Source organism: Solanum pennellii, chromosome 10, assembly GCF_001406875.1.
Source record: "Solanum pennellii chromosome 10, SPENNV200".
NCBI classification, from domain to species: Eukaryota; Viridiplantae; Streptophyta; class Magnoliopsida; order Solanales; family Solanaceae; genus Solanum; species Solanum pennellii.
Window position 1 is genome coordinate 30810226 of NC_028646.1, and position 16920 is coordinate 30827145.

A 16920-nucleotide genomic window follows, 5' to 3' on the forward strand; every position below is an offset into this window, starting at 1 on the left:
AAGCGTTAGAGCCCCTCCTACACTCTCCTCCATGAAGTTTGCTACACTTGATACAAGGTGGCCTCTCCTGAGGTTAATCTACTTCAATGTTTTCGTTAACTCTGGGCTCGGAATCCCTATCATAGCGACCCTTTAATGAACTTGAATCACTTGGTGGAGAGTCCCTTTACAAACCTGGGCTTATCTCAGATTTCAGTTCTACTCTTCCTTGAAAAATTCTCCTCAGCTTGCCTTGACCTGTTCTCTGCCCTAGTGGGATTCCTCTTCCTACTTTTTCCACTTGTTGGACATGTACCATAAGCGTGGAAAGGTCCATACTATCATGCAGCATAGCTGCCCTACACTCCTCCTTGAGATCATCAGAAATATTAGATCCAGTGTAAATGGGAGTATTCATCCTTGTGAAGTCCCTTAACCTGTTAGCCATGGTGCTGGCAGGTGGGTTCTCCTTTGGAACACCTTGTTTCTCTGCATGGGCTGTCATAGCATGAGCTTGTAAGGTGATGGCTTGGGCCATCTGTACCAGAGCTGTCCTTGCATCTCCATCTGTCAACCCAGTTAGGTTAAGAGGCATCTCCATTCTAGCAGCTAGAGCCTTGGGAGGAACATGATTTACCCCAGCAGCTGCTCTTCCCAATCTCCCGCCTGTGTTTCTCCTCGTATTCATCTTTTTGAATCTCAAGAGTTGATGTTATATACACTCTTAATACCAAGAAATCAGACATTAGATATGGCACGATAAGATCAAAATAAGGGAATTTTCCTACGCATCATGCAGTCGCTAATTCAGGATAGTGGTGCACTTCACTACCATCACATAGAAACTACTCGATGTGGTTGATGTGCACTTATTATCGACGGAATTTTACCTGGTGCTCTAATACAAACTTTGTCACTACTGGAGTCTAGACCCTAGACGAGACCGGCGTCGTTGACCTCTCAGAAGTCGCAGACAAGCCTACATACGTCATCATTACTTCATCTAGGTTAATTTTAGCAGAAAATCTGAACTTTTTGTTACTTAACATTTATATAAGAAATTCTAGTTAAACTCATAAAAGTTAACAATCAACCATCTAATATAAAGTTCATCAAATGAAAAAAATAGTTCAATAATGCATTAAGTGTATACTTTCCAGAATGGCACCAATATAATGTCTGAAATAAAATGAGAAAGAAACGCTAGTGGAACATACTCCACTAAATCAAACCTATATCTAAGCTAGAATATAATGGTCAAGCGTCCTCGAAAGCATGAGAATTTACCAAGTCCGGATTAATGCTCCACGTTCGGATAGCTGCAGCACGAATCGTAAGCTCTAGTGTCCGCCTGTGCCTACACCTAAAAGTATAGAGTTTTATGGTATTAGTACACACTTGTACCAAGTATGGGTATATGAAAACACACACCGAGGTCATGCATGATTAAGAAGAGCTCTCTCCTAACGATATGATTATGGAAAGTCATGTAAGTGGACCTGCCAAAATCAGATTAGGAAAGTCATTCTATGAGAGCAACATACATCATCATACTTATCATTTTGCAAACAGCACATAGCATACTGCACATATCATATCACATAGTTCATATAATTCTTTTATATGCCATGAGACCTTGGAATCATGGGTTTGACATTAGGACTTCCCAAAATGAGGGCTTAACATATGGGACCTCAACTAGGAAGCCTTCTTTAGTAAGCACATAGTCTACTTCATTCATCCATACATACTTCATTTTCATTCTTTCATATCCTAGTGCAACCACTAGTCATACCTAGGATGTAGTTTAAGACTCTCATCGAGTTCGCTGTGAAATGACCAAGAATAACCTAGTGTCATTACTTAAGTCTAGGTCACCTCTTGATTATCCTATCCTAACACCTTTTGTATCGTTCATTTCATTATGTATTTTCTTTGAGGCTGGCCTCATTCTTGATTATCCTATCCTATGTTCACATCATTTCATTACATACATCTTAGGTTCGCTTACTTTTAAACGTACACTGGATTTATGGATCCATATGTACAAGCCATAAGGCTTTATTCATAATTTGTCTAAGTGACTCATACTTACCCATGATTATGTGATACAAGACTGATGCATCTTGTGGGTATGCCAAGATCTCTATTTTGATCCTTAGAGGCAGCATTCATTAGGTATTTGTTCACCTACGACTTATGTGTCAATACGTAATTGGGCAAGGGAATCCGATTTTGAATCTCTTGAGAAACACTTAATCTTATATTAAACTTGATGATTGCATTTTTTGAGATTTGGGGGACTCTAGTTCGATCCCCATCACTCCCATAATATTTACTTTATTTTCCTCTTCTCTTTTAGTTTAAGGTAAGGAGGTTGTGGGATCAATCCCCCACAAGCTCATTCTTTTTCTCTTAATTTATCTCTTAACATTCTCACCTATTCAAGGGGTTGTGGGTTGAATCCCCACTCTTCACATTTATTTTTCTCCTTTTTTTTTATCCTAATTCTCTCATCCATTCAAAAGTCCATGGGTTCAATCCCCACTCTCTATACATTTATTTTTTCTCCTTTATTTTTCTCCTAACTCTCTCATTTATTCAAGAGGTTGTGGGGTCTATCCCCACTCTCCACATTTATTTTTCATTTCATTATTCTCATGAAAATTTTATGTAGTTTACATTTGGTGACGTCTTGGGTTCGACCCCTAATGACCTCACAATTTATAAAAAAATTTAAAACATAGCTCACTTTCCAAAATTTTGGCCGAGACCAACATTTACAGCAAGCTAGAAATTGGATCTCTTTAAATCCATCTTTCTCTCAAGTTTTAATGTTGATTCTTGGAATAATTCGGTTAACATTTTTGCAGCAACATTACCCTTATATTAACATCACACTTTTATTATTTAAATATACGAAAACACAACATTTATAGCACACAAATTTCAGGCAGCAACATAGTTTATTTACTACACACCCATGCTAAAACAATTAACGTAAAACACTTTTTTTGGAAAACAACTTTCTTTCCTTACATAATTTCTAAATACACATTCAATAAATAATCACAACCACACCTAAAATTATCTACCAGAAGACATACCTACGCATTCTTTGAATCTTTCAAAGGATATAATGATAGGGGCATACAACGGGGACAACCTTAGTTTCTCGATTGGAATTTAAACTGAACTTAGGGGTCTCTTGGGAAAGGGACCAAGAGAGAAGAAAACCCATACCTTATTGTCATTCCACACTTGTTTAAATTCTTCCAATTTCCCACGAAACCACTGCCTCACCACCAAAATCCCAAACACAATCCGTCGAGAAGAATGGTATTGATTTTCGTTTTGAGCTTAGCTTTTCGTTTGAGTTTTTGTGTGTAAGTTCTTCAAGAGTGAAGAACTATTGTTCAGTTCTTTTACTGATAAAAACCATGAGAATGAGAGTGAGAGACTTGAGAATAAGAAGATTAGGATTAGGAGAGTTAGGTAGACTTAGTCAAACTAGGACTCCCCATTATTTATTAATTTTATTATTATTATTATTTTACTGTTAAAAACTGATTTTTCCCTTACTTAAATCAGTTTTTAAATATTAACTAATTCAACTAATTCACTTAATAAAAATAATTCAATTTAATCCTTGCTACCACCAAGGCTCGAACCCAGGTGGAGATAGATTTTGCTTAAAGGGTCAAATTCGGCAACCTCTACATGAATTGCGCCTCCACCATATTAATTAATTACTTAGTTAAATATTTATGGTAATTACAATACTATTCTTAGCCTGGAAAATACCATTTTACCCCTAGACCCTTCAAACTTAAGATTACCCCTTTTTAAATCCGATTAAGACTCATCCGGGTAAATTTTCATATTCGGGTGCCCTACATGGCTGGACCCAACCTTCCTGGATCAACTAACTCACCAAGTTAGTTGGCTTGGATGTTAAAGAGGTTCAGAGGTCTGGTTCTATGCAAATCAATCCGTGTGAACCCAATCTAATATAGGCATTCTAGATACATTATACATTACTTAGCATAGTCATTTTTGGGTTGTTACAGTTTACCCTTTTCTTTTCCACCATATGTGGGAAGTTTTGTTGTTTTATCCCAATTTCTATTTGCATCCTTGTTAATTGTGATCCCCTTACTCTTGAGATATCATATTTCTTCCTGGGACCTTAGGTCTATCCATTTATTAAAATATTGAGAAAAAGTTAATGACAACTTAATCACAGTCATTGGAAAAAGATGCATAAGGACTTGCTGATCAACTCAGCGGGTCGCCAAATCTCTTTTGCGAGCTAAAAATGGTTTGCCGAGCAGATTTCATAAAATGTCATGGCAAGAAGGAGAAACGAAAGTTCACTCAAACTCTTATCGAAACCTTTCGGCAAGAAAAATATAGCCCTTCCAAAGTTACATTGAAAAAAGTTTCAAGGTTTTAGTGAAATGAGAGATTTGAATACTTTTTGCGAGTCAAAGTGTTTTTGGCGACACCAGGTTTCACGCGGAATGCTTTAGAGACCAATAAGACATACAACAGAAATTAAGGGCGAGAAGGAGGCATTAGGAAACCTACCGAGTAGTTTTGTGATCTCAACCCAGCTCTCCGAACGATCCAACATGTCCATTCACTATCTGTAATTACAAATTAAACATTGCAACCCCAAAACTAGAAACTAAATCATACACTAGTCAAGTTCGCATAAAACCAATAACACGAGATCTCTTAGGATTCAGATTTCTCCCGGATAAAAATGTAGACACACCCTACAGATTTGGAATTCATTTCAAACCATGTAAATATGGGATTCCATCGGTTAAACAATATTTGCAACCTAATCGTATTAGAACTAGTCAATATAACAAGTTAACCTAATTAGAAAGACCCAACTCACTTCTTCAGGACAAGATCTATTTGCAAAAGATTACAAGTAACAAAAGTAAATATGGTGATTGAGAAACCAACCTTTATTATTGATCTATACAAACTGTAATCCTAGGCGGCACAAGGATGCAAATCCGAGTACTAATCGATCAACTAAAAATACTAATAGATGCGGAGATATTTAAAATGCAAAACAGGTGCGAGTTTGGAAGGATGAAAATGAGGGAAAGTAAGAAAATTAGGAATTAAAAATTTTAGTCCTCAAATAAACCGTCTATTTATTTCATTTCGGAGACATTAGTATTGCTCGTCGATATACTCAGAAGTCCCCAGACTAATTGCATGCCTTGCAGAGTTTTACAAGACCTCTAGTTGATGTTGAGGTCCAAATGACGGAGAAGATCGGATCACCGACATGGTCGGCAATTCGCACATTTGACTAAAGGTCGCCAATCTACACATTCTAAATATTTTTCACACTTTCACTTGGACAATCAACATACCATTATTTTAAATCAAACATAAAATTATCGAAGTTTGGGTTGCCTCCCAAGAAGCGCTTTATTTATAATTGTGGCATGACTTCCCTCTCTTAATAAATATTTGTAGGGGATATATAAGACATTCTGTGACCAATTTGTATCTCTAGTAGTTGTACTTATATGAATTAGGAATCATTTATCTAATTTAGACTTGAGACATTATCTTTAATCTCATTCAACACGTTTTTGTGACTTTCAACTTTTCAGAAAATGAGTGAGAGTTCAACCCTCGTTAAGATTAGCCTTCATCCGATTATGAGGGGTGTGTGCTAGTCTTTATCATTGTTTGGTGCTCAAAATTCCATGATTTTCTTGATCACTAGATCCAGCTGGGTCAACAATGTGGAAAAAATATGGTTCCTCTCAGTCTCTTTATTGGGTATGGACATGTTATCAAGGAGATGGTCTTCTATCGCAATGGGTAGTCATGAAAGACCTCCCAAAATATTTGGTCAACCATTCTTTTGTTTTCCAAACAAAGGCTTTTATAGAAGCAGTCCAATAGCACATTTTTCTTAAATTTCACCCACATCTCATGGAGTGACTCAATATCCTATTTTGTGAAACTTGCGGTGTCATCCCTAAGAGACATCATTCTCAAAAGAGAAGATTCCATTTGGTCACCGTTTCTACCAGACATGCTCTCCTTCCCTAATTGAAGAGGCAAAGAAAAACTAAAGATTAGGTTAGTAGAATTATAACTAACAAGAACAAAATTTCTACTTAGATAAAAATTCACAACTGACACCACTCCTCGGCAGCAACGTAATTTTTGATGATCTATTTAACCTCGTCCAGAACACTTCATCCCATTCTAAGGGTCGACCGTCGTTAAGAAGTATATAAACTAACCAAGGGTTGGGGTCGAGTCCCAAGGGAACAGTTCTTTCAGAATAATTCAGCAATGTAAAAATAGCTAATGCTAGTCATAGCTAAAAGAAATATCGATTAAAAATATGATGAGTCGAAGTAGTTGAGACAAGTTTCAATAAACAATGAGGGTTTTTTGAATAATTAACAAGTAAAATCACCTAAAATAACAGAGATACGAATAAAGTGATGGGATTCGAGGGATGTGATGAAATATGAGCTTAAATAAACAACCGTGTACATGCTATTACAGTGAATAGCTGAAAATTTGTGACTAAGACAAACTTTAGTGGGGTAAATGCTCTCTCGAGCTACTTATCCCTAATTAACTTTGAATCTCTCAAACATCTAGAAGCCTCTATTATGCCCAGCCTTTGTCTTAGATCAGTCACTCTCTCGAGCTATATGTGTGGGAGGATTTAGGATTCACTCTGTCAAGATAAACCCACAACAGCCGAATAACCTCCGACTATCGATTGAGTAGTTTTGATCTAAATAACTCTCTCTCAAGTATGCCCCAGACAAAAAGATAAATCATATTTGCAACTAAAAATCCATCATGTTCAAATACAACTACGGAACGAAATCACAAATAAACAGCAAAATAACAACTAATTAGGAAGACCGAACACTAAATTAAACTCATATTCACATAATCACACCCCAAGAATTGGTTTTTTTGCTACTCATAGTAAAGCAATCAATATCAATACAAAAATTGGTTTCCATCAAATAGGTACGATAGATAATGTGTTTACACGAGGCAAGGATGATGATTTTTCAAGATCCACTACCAATTTCTTGAATTTGTGAACCTTTAAATCTTCAAGGTGAAAGAAAAAAGTCTCCCAAAATTCTAGGGACTCAAAATTAGAAGCAAAGTTTAAAAAACATTGTTCAAAGCAAAAGAACTGATCCTAAGTTAAAAAATATTAATGAGTATTAATATTTTTTAAAAAAATTATGCTGTGAAGGATCACTCGACGAAGTTAATCAGGATCGCCGATCAACTCGACGATTAGTTCTTTTGTATAGTTCATCGCCGTTTTTCTTTTTCCTTTTGCAGCTTCACGTTCTGTAACTTTGGGTGATGAAGTATTAGTTTGTGGAACTACTACGCAACACTCCTACTGCTCTTTCTCATCGCTGACTTGATTTTTTTCTTCAGAACTTTGTACTTTAAATATTAGGGGAGATTAAGGCCATTTGGTGACTCGCTTATTGGGTTAGGAGATCTTCAACCTTTTTTTCTTCGTTTTTTTGAGCTGCCATTTTTTGGGATTTCATAATTCTTCACCCTCCATTGGTTATAACTAGACATAAGGTTAATTTTAGAGATGTAACTTGGACCTTGTAGGTGATCGACCAAATACACTATCATTGGAAGATGATACTTATTATGAATGGTCACCTTATTCAACTGTCGATAATAAATAAACATTAGGAGTGAACCATCATTTTTCTTAACAACCAAAACAAAAGAACACCATGGAATGATACTTGGTAGGATGAAACCTTTTATCCAATAAATCCTTCAACTGTTCCATTAAATCTTTAAGTTCTGCTGGAGCCATTCTATAAGAAGTAATAAAATTGGCTGCATATCTAAGAGAACATCAACACCAATGTCTACTTCCCTTTTGGTTTAAATACCGGGTAACTCATCCGGGAACACTTCCGGATACTCATTAGGGCCTGACACAAGTCTAGGGGTTGCAGAATCAATATTCCTCACCCTAAATAAATGGTACAAACTACCCTTACGAATCATCTTTTAGATTTAACATAAGAAATAAAGCGACCTTTCGGAATAGAATTTCTTCCCTTCCACTCTAGGAAAGGCTAATTCGTAAAGTGAAACTGAACGACCCAAGTCTACAATCATTAAAAGCATAACAAGAGTGCAAACCTGTGTAACCCAAGGATTACATGAAATCTAGAATATCAAGCTCTACCAAGTCAACAAGCGAAACTCTATGGGATAAGGAAATGGGATATTTTCTATTTACCCTCTCAACCAAAACAAAATAACAAACAAGAGTAGATACAGTAAAAGGTTAACAACATTTTGGGAAAAACATCAAATCTCATAGAAAGATATGGTGTCACAAAAGACAAGGTAGTACTGGGATAAAGTAAAGCATATATGTAGTTGGAAAATATTCAACGTACTACAAACCACATTAGGATATTCCTCTTGTTCACCTCTAGTTTAAGAGCATAAAACAATTTTTCTTAGGAGTAGTAGAACCCGAGAAACTTGGGACGGATGAAGAATAGTGTTGATATATACGAATACTATATCCCTCATTCTTAGAAACCAAAGGATAATACTCTATTATTTTATCCATCTTACCACAACCAAAGCCAGCATTGGAACCCTCTAGACATTTTCTCTCACATTTACTTCAACACTTCGTCCAATTAGGAATAGAAGGCCCATTTAAACCTTGTTAAGGCTTAGGTTTTGAAACCCTTTCATTGTTGGACCTTACTGAATCTTTTAGAAAAACTTTTCCCCAAAAAAACATTGTAGAAAAATGGGACTACCACGTCCACCAGACATAGAGTTTGAATTGTTACTATCATCCATTATTGACCTCGTTGTTTCTCTAGACCTTTCGTTGAGCTTTTCCTCTTCAATTTTTTTGCATGGACCATGATATGAGAAATATCCATGTAATGGAAAAAGCATAGTCGTTTGACACTCTTTGAAAACCGATTAAGACACACCCGAATGAACTTGCTAATCCTTGCCCTAGAGGCGGCAACAATAGAAGGAAGACTCTTGATCAATTGAGTGAATTTCAAGGAATAATATTTACACTCATATGTCCTTGTTGAAGATTGATGAACTCAAGCACTTTAGCTCCCCTCATTTCAAAGGGACTGAATTTATCGAGAAAAGTGGACATAAACCTATCCCATTCGGAGGAATCTACATCTACTAGTCTTGTCGCATTCCATTGGTTGAACCAAATTTGAGAAACCCCATTGAGTTGATAAATGGCCAATTCCTTCTTTCCTACAATAGTCAATCCCATGATATCCACCATCTTACAGGAGACAACTATGAATACTTTAGGATCTTCCTCAACATTAGCACCATGAAAATTCAAAAAGGTTCATCATTGTGAAATTCATCACTCTTAATGCCACTGTACCCATGTGATGCCCCAAAGTCAATTTTCTCCTAATGCCCTAAATATGTCAAAGCCGACGCTGATGAACAATTTGCTACTAGCGCATGGAGGCACATATAATAAAGAAATCAAACAAGTATATCTTGGCTTAAAATTCAGTACTCACCCGACAAGTCCCCTGTTAACATATTTATAAAAGAAACAACTACTCCCTAGAGTTCACATAAATAAATATCCAACTAGAATAAAAGTCTTGATAGGGCCATCGATGCCACCATGATATCTATACCAAAACATAAAACATTTATACATCAAGACAATACACCAAACAACTTACAAGCTTCACCAATCAAACAAACATGGCCAACATGGACATATTGTATCTATACACCCCACACACTAGTATGCAAGCCTCTAAGAGTAGAAAATATTCGCAGGACAAGGACCCAGTCTACCCATAAAGATATATACAACAAAATCTAATAAACCTCGAAACTCTGTCAACTCTGAAGGAAAAAGGCTAGCCAATCTGATAAATGTCAATTCTGCTACTGAGGAGGTCTACTGGGTAATCTGTCAGTATCTTTATGCATTAATTCAGCGCCTCCAGGCAATGGAGGATCAAAATGATTGACAAAGGATGAAATATGATAGACTAATAAGAAAATATCATAATACTATCAAACAACAACCTAACTAATCCCCCATAAGCACGGTACAAACAACATACCACCTACCTAGGCCCCCATAATCCCGGAAATTGTCAATCAATCTACGTACCCTTACTAGTATCCCTTGGCTTTTTGAGAAGGCACATAACCCTTTTTTCCAATGATATAGACCCATAGGCTGCACATAGCCCTCTTAGTCTACATCACAGACCTGTGGGCTTCAAATAGCTCTCCTTTGCATCAACATATCCCTATATGCAACACATAGCCCTATTAGACATAAAATAGCCCAGTAAGCAACACATGACATTCTTTGGCATCAATATATCCCCTTTGGCAATGCATAGTTCTCATTAAAAATAACATTGTCCTATTAGATAGCATCATACGCCTTATAGGCAGTTCATAGCTCAACAACTAACCATAATAGCCCCATGGGAGACAAAAAACAATTAAATAGTCTAAAGGAGAGAAATTTAGCTATAGACAATATATATGAATAATCTCCTAGTCGTTCGTAACATAGGGTCGTTCTTAACAGATTGTGGGTCCCTACAGTGAAAGTTAATTACCACGCACAATTAAATCTACAAGATCACTAATATTAACTACACTATGATATCACTCCCAAGCTCTAAGTGCAGATGCCATACAAAGGGAATAGACATAACATACCTTTTCCTTTGGAATTTAAGCTGAATAACTTTGTCCTTACCACTAAATCAATAAAGAAAAAGGTAAAATCAATCAGTAATTAAGGATAAAAAAATTACTACGGCCATTCGACAATCGATACGGATTCCTATCATAAATTAGAATCCAAGACCAAAGGTATTTGTAATATAATAAGAGTTAATTCCTATCTTTCTTCAAACATCCAAAAAACAAGAATACAATTACACCACTGAAAATAACCCTACTGCCACAACCTCTATAGACCTACACTGTTCAAGTCACCATGAAAATTATTCCAAAATGAAAGGCTCATGACAAAGTGTGATTTTTTATAAGGAGACAAGAAGAGATCATGAACTCACAATGATGATTTGAGGAGTAATTATGTGATTTTATTGGGTTTCTTAATAGTTAGTGATGTACTATGATTTCACGGTAATTTCCATGCATTTTTCTTAAGAGTTGTGTGTATGTAGAGCCTTTTTGTTTTGTTTTGCAGGAAAGATGTCCAGGTTGAAAGCGCAGAAAATAGCTTAAAAACTGCAAAAGATGACCTGCGAAGGCTATCAATGGAATGTTTTTGGTGACCGTCGATGTGCAGTTAAGGCTATGACAGAAGATGAGGGAAAAATATGACCAAGTGTGGAACCACGAGAGAAAACGACGGTCTGTCAATTGATTAGCAGAACAATACTGGTGAACCATCGATTGGTTAAAGAAGGTTATACTACTTGACTTTTCAAGATTTCAAGTATGGAGTTACGGAGGATGATTGACGAGCCAAAGATGGATCGACGGACCATACTGCTACACTATCATTTCATTCAGAAAGGGTGATATCCAGTGGAGCAAAAATATTCCCAAGTCTTGACTGACAGAGGAAGTCGACCGACCATCGATTGATCGATGATTCGTCAGTGAGGTCGTTGATTGAAGATGCGTACCTACAAAACTTTCCTTATTTCAATTATTTTTTATTTAGGACTCTATTTTATATCTATAGGGTTTTAAAACCTAATTTTTAGGGTTAGCTATTATTGTTATTGTTCAATTTTGTGTCTTGCAGATTGAGTTTTGCAAACATGGGCAGTTAATGAACTTTTTTGGATATGTTTTGAAGAATTTTCTTGCAATTTCAAGTTGATTTTATGGGTCTTTTCTTATTCTTATGTAAGTTCATGATTTGTTCATTCAAAATTATGAATTGTGATCTTGCTTGCATGGGTAACTAAATCCTTAACTAGGGTTGTGGGAACCGTAGGTTATTAACAAAGTATAACTAGTAATTAAGCAATTCTCAAATAGTGTTTTTGCATGTATTGTTAATTGTTTCTCTTAGGAGTCTTTTTATCTAGTGCCCACATTAGAATTTGCCTTGTTGCTAATTCTCGGACAAAGGAGGTAAGAATAGGAAAAGAATAATCAACATTGATTTAGTGTGATACTATCTAATAGACTAGTTTCTATTGGTGCAAACTAATACCTAAGCCATACATCACTTGTGATGTCTAATATGAGGTAAAGCTAAGGGTTAGTAAATTATACACACGTAGACGGACAAAGGTACGGGGTGAAATTCTCTACATGTTCGACCAAGAATTTAGAGATACCTAACATGTCACTTCACATGCAAAACACTAGCGAAAAATTGCTATTGCTAGGAATACGAAGTTATGAACATGTGGGGAACACATATACCCTAGTTATTCTCACAACTTGGTAAAATTCAATATCTACTTTCGTTTACTTGTTAAATTAAACTTTTTAAGGAACTAGTTTCACAAATACCCCCATTTTATTTACTTTTTTCAGAAATACATTGACTAATTGGACATAATTGGAATTAAAGCTAAGTGGAAACCATTTTCCTCGTAAAATCAGCCCCAACCTACTAGTTGGGTTCTCTACTTCATTACGACCGCTTATACTTCTTTAGGGAGGTATAATTTGAGCGTATCAAATTTTGACGCCGCTGCTGGGGAATCAGGCTTTAAGATTAAATTTAATTTACGTTATTGAAATTTAGTCAACTATTTCCTGATTTTACTATTTTTTTTGTTCTAGTGTATGCAAAGTACACGAAGCCTAGGTGAACCACTCGTTCCATATGACGCAAAACCAAATAAAAATCTGAGATGGATGGAAAATCAAGGCGTCCCTGTAAACCCTAACAGGATGAATCCAAGTGATGGAGCATGTGAGCAGCCTCCACTACTAGTTGAGGGACACAACCAGGTACTCGGTGGGAATCAACTTAGTGATGTCTTGAGGGTGAAACCTCCTGCATCCCCACGACTTCGAGATTACTATAGGGGCAATGTGAACATTCCATATTCTGATGGAACTCATGTCCTACTCCCTCTGCCACCTGAGCGCATATTCTTGTGAAAAGTAGCTTGACGTAGATGCTTACCACGGGGGGTTTGTGCTCGAGACTTCCATCGGAGGATCCACATGGACATATAGAAAATCTGAGATCTGTGTGTAAAACATATATGGGTAGACAAAACTTTTATATAAACGTCACTGGGATGCGAGTTTTTCCGTTATCACTCGAAGGAGATGCCAACATATTTTTCACCGAGCTACCTACAACTCTATATATTTTTGGGATTAGTTGAGAGATGTGTTCTTTGCAAGGTTCTATATAGTATCTAAGAAGCTCAACAACAAGGATAAGGTGAATAACTTTGTAGCACTACCTGGATAGTTGGTCAATATCTCTTTGGATATATTTACTACATTTATAAGAGGCATCCCAAACCACCGTATTGATGATGATTCACTGAACGAGTACTTCTACAGAAATCAAGATCAAAACAACAAAGGAGTGCTTGAGACAATTGCGGGTGACTCCTATGGAGAATGTACTTATGCTGAGATTACAGAAAATTTGGAGAAGATATCTTGCAACAACAAGGCTTGAAGAACTAGAAAATCGGACACTGGGAGAAACACCTTTGAGGTTAAAGCTACTAACAACCCATCTTCAGATGAGATTTCTGAAGAGATGGCGTAGATAAGAACTGAGATAGGGTTTATCTTGAAACATATGAGCGTAGATGTAGAGAAGGTAAATGCGGTTAACTATTTGAATAAACCACCACCGTCAGTAGATGAATACTATTATGACCAGGATGCCTATGTAGTGAATGATCAGACGGGGGGTGTTCGACCAAACTCCCAAGGCTCCAATTAATAGAATTGTCGCCAAGGTCAAGGAAACCAAGGTCGAAACTATGGTAACTACAACCGAGAAGGTAAATATGTACAAGATGGGAACTAAAACCACGACAACCACTTCAATCGGAATGACTATGATAACAGAAATAATCAGAGTGGGCCATATGTTTCCTCAAAAAATTGGGAACTTGCTCCTAGGGACGGTGGAGGTAGTATGGAGCGAGTTGAGGATATGCTACAAAAGATGATGAAGAGGGTTTGATGTGAGTGATGAGAATGTAAAGGAGATGAAAGGTGACCTAGGTAACATTAAACAAAAGGTGGATGCACATGCGCTTTCGATATAGAATCTTTAGCTACAAATGGCTAAGTTGTCTACTACTGTGAACCCACGCCAACCTGCACTGTTCCAACAAACACCATTAAGAATCCTAAAAATAACGGGCATTGCATCGCAGTCACTACTTGAAGCGGTAAGTAGACCATTGATTCACCTATGCCATCTGTAGTAGAAGGTGATATGAGGAAGTATGAAGATGTAGTAGAAGCTAGTGTAGAGTTGGTGGAAAAAACGGCAAAAGAAGCATAGGTATCTCAGAACGTGGTCCCAATTCCTAGACCTCCACCACCATTCCCTCAGAGAATAGTAAAGAAGACTGAAGATGGTAAATACCGGCAATTTATCACTATGTTGAAACAGCTTTCCATCAATGTCCTTTTGATAGAAGCTTTGGAACAAATGCCCGTTAATGCTAAGTTTATGAAGGACATGGTGAAAAAGAAGAGATAGGTGTGTTTTAAAGATAATGACAAAATGCAACATAATAGTTCTATTGCTAGAAGGTCTCTTGTGCAGAAGAAAGAAAATCCGGGCGCCTTCACTATTCCATGTACGATTTTGTGTTTCTTCACTTCGAAGGTTTATTTCCAGGTCCCCATTACTCTAGGAAGGCCATTCGTTTCCACTAGGCCTACATTAGTCCCTATCGAGAAGAGGTAGATCAAATTTAGGTTGAAAAATGAAGAAGAAACTTTTAGTATATGAAGGTCTATGAAGTAGAGTGGTGAGATCCAAACGGTATCTGCTATATCTTACTGGGTTGAGAGAATATCTGAAGTACATATTGAAGAGCGACTAGGTGTCGAGGCACTAGCAGAAGTTATCATGAATTTTGAAAGTGATAATATTGAAAAGTATGCTTCTTTGGTGGCCGCACTTGAACGAAACAAATATCTGTGAAGGCCGAAGAAATTGGAGTTGGATATGAAGCTTCTCGCGAATCTCCACCTGCGAAACCATAAATTGAGGAGGCCACAAAATTAGAACTTAAGGCTTTACTACCCCATCTGAGGTATGTGTTCTTGGGTAGAGATGACACTTTGCCATTGGTAATTGCAGAAGAAATGAATTGGCAAGTAGAGTTCTTATTGGAGGTATTGAAATGGTTCAAACAAGCAATTGGTTTGGACTATTGAGGACAATATTGGGACCCCTCCCGGTATTTGTTCCCACAAAATCCAACTCATGCCCGATCACATACCGTGCATCGAGCACCAACGAAGTTTGAATACACATAGGCAAGAGATACTACAAAAGGAGATCATCAAGTGATAGGATACTGGAGTCATCTATCCTATTGCTAAAAGTTGTTAGTTGTGTCCTGTTCAGTGTGTGCCTTAAAAGGTGGAATGACAGTTTTACCTAATGAGAGGAACGATCTTGTTCTAATGTGGCTACTAACCAGATGGTTAATTTGCATGGACTACCAGAAGTTCAATGCGTGGACTGAAAAGGGCCATTTCCCCATGCCATTTATGGATCAGATGCTAGAAAGAATTGCTGCCAAAAGTTGGTATTGCTTTACCAATGACATTTTGGGCTACTATCAGATCCTTATTGCATTCAAAGGGATTCCATTTGGGTTATGTAATGCACCGGCGACCTTCCAGCATTGTATGATGTTGATATTCTCCAATATGGTGGAGGACACTATTGACGTGTTCACGGATGATTTTTCTGTAGTAAGAGACTCATTTGATTAGTGTATGAGTAATTTGGCTGTGGTGCTCAAGAGATGTGAGGACTGTAACTTAGTGCTAAATTTGGGATAATGTCACTTTATGGTGAAAGAAGGGATTGTGTTGGGCCATCAAATCTATGAGAAGGGGATAAAGGTTGATTGAGCGAAAGTGGAAGTGATAGAGAAGATTCCTCCACCCATCTCTGTCAAGGGTGTGAGAAGTTTTCTTGGGCACACGGGTCTTTGTAGGAGGTTTATTAAGGATTTTTCAAAAATTGCACATCCTCTGTGAAAACTTCTCGAGAAGTAATGTAAGTTCTATTTCGATGAATCGTGTTTGAAGGCATTTCAAAAGTTGAAAGAGACAATGGTATCACACCCATTATTGTTTCACCAGATTTGAGTGAGTCATCTATAGTGATGTGTGATGTGGGTGGCGTTGAATTTGGTGTGGTATTGGGATAGAGAAGGGATAAAATTCCTTCCATATCTATGAAAGTAAAGCCCTAAAGCAAGATCAAAAGAACTACAAGGTAACTAACAGGAACTTCTTGCGGTTGTTTTTGAATTCAAAAAATTTTGCTATTATTTGCTTGGCACGATGGTCATAGTGCATACCGACCATTCTTATTTGAGGTACTTGATGGATAAAAATGATGCCAAGCCAAGGTTGATCAGATAGGTATTGTTGCTGCAAGAGTTTGATTTTGAGGTGAAAGATAGAAAGCGGAAAGAGAATCAAGTTGCCAACCGCTTGTCTCGATTGGAGGATGAATTTGTTTGAATTTGGAAAAAATGATGAAATTGATGATGCATTCCCAGATGAACATGTATTGGCCGTTTCTCAGGATTTGTTCCCATGGTTTTGAGGCATTACGAACTATTTGGAAATTGACGCGGTCCCATCAAATTTGACATTCCACCAAAGGAAATATTT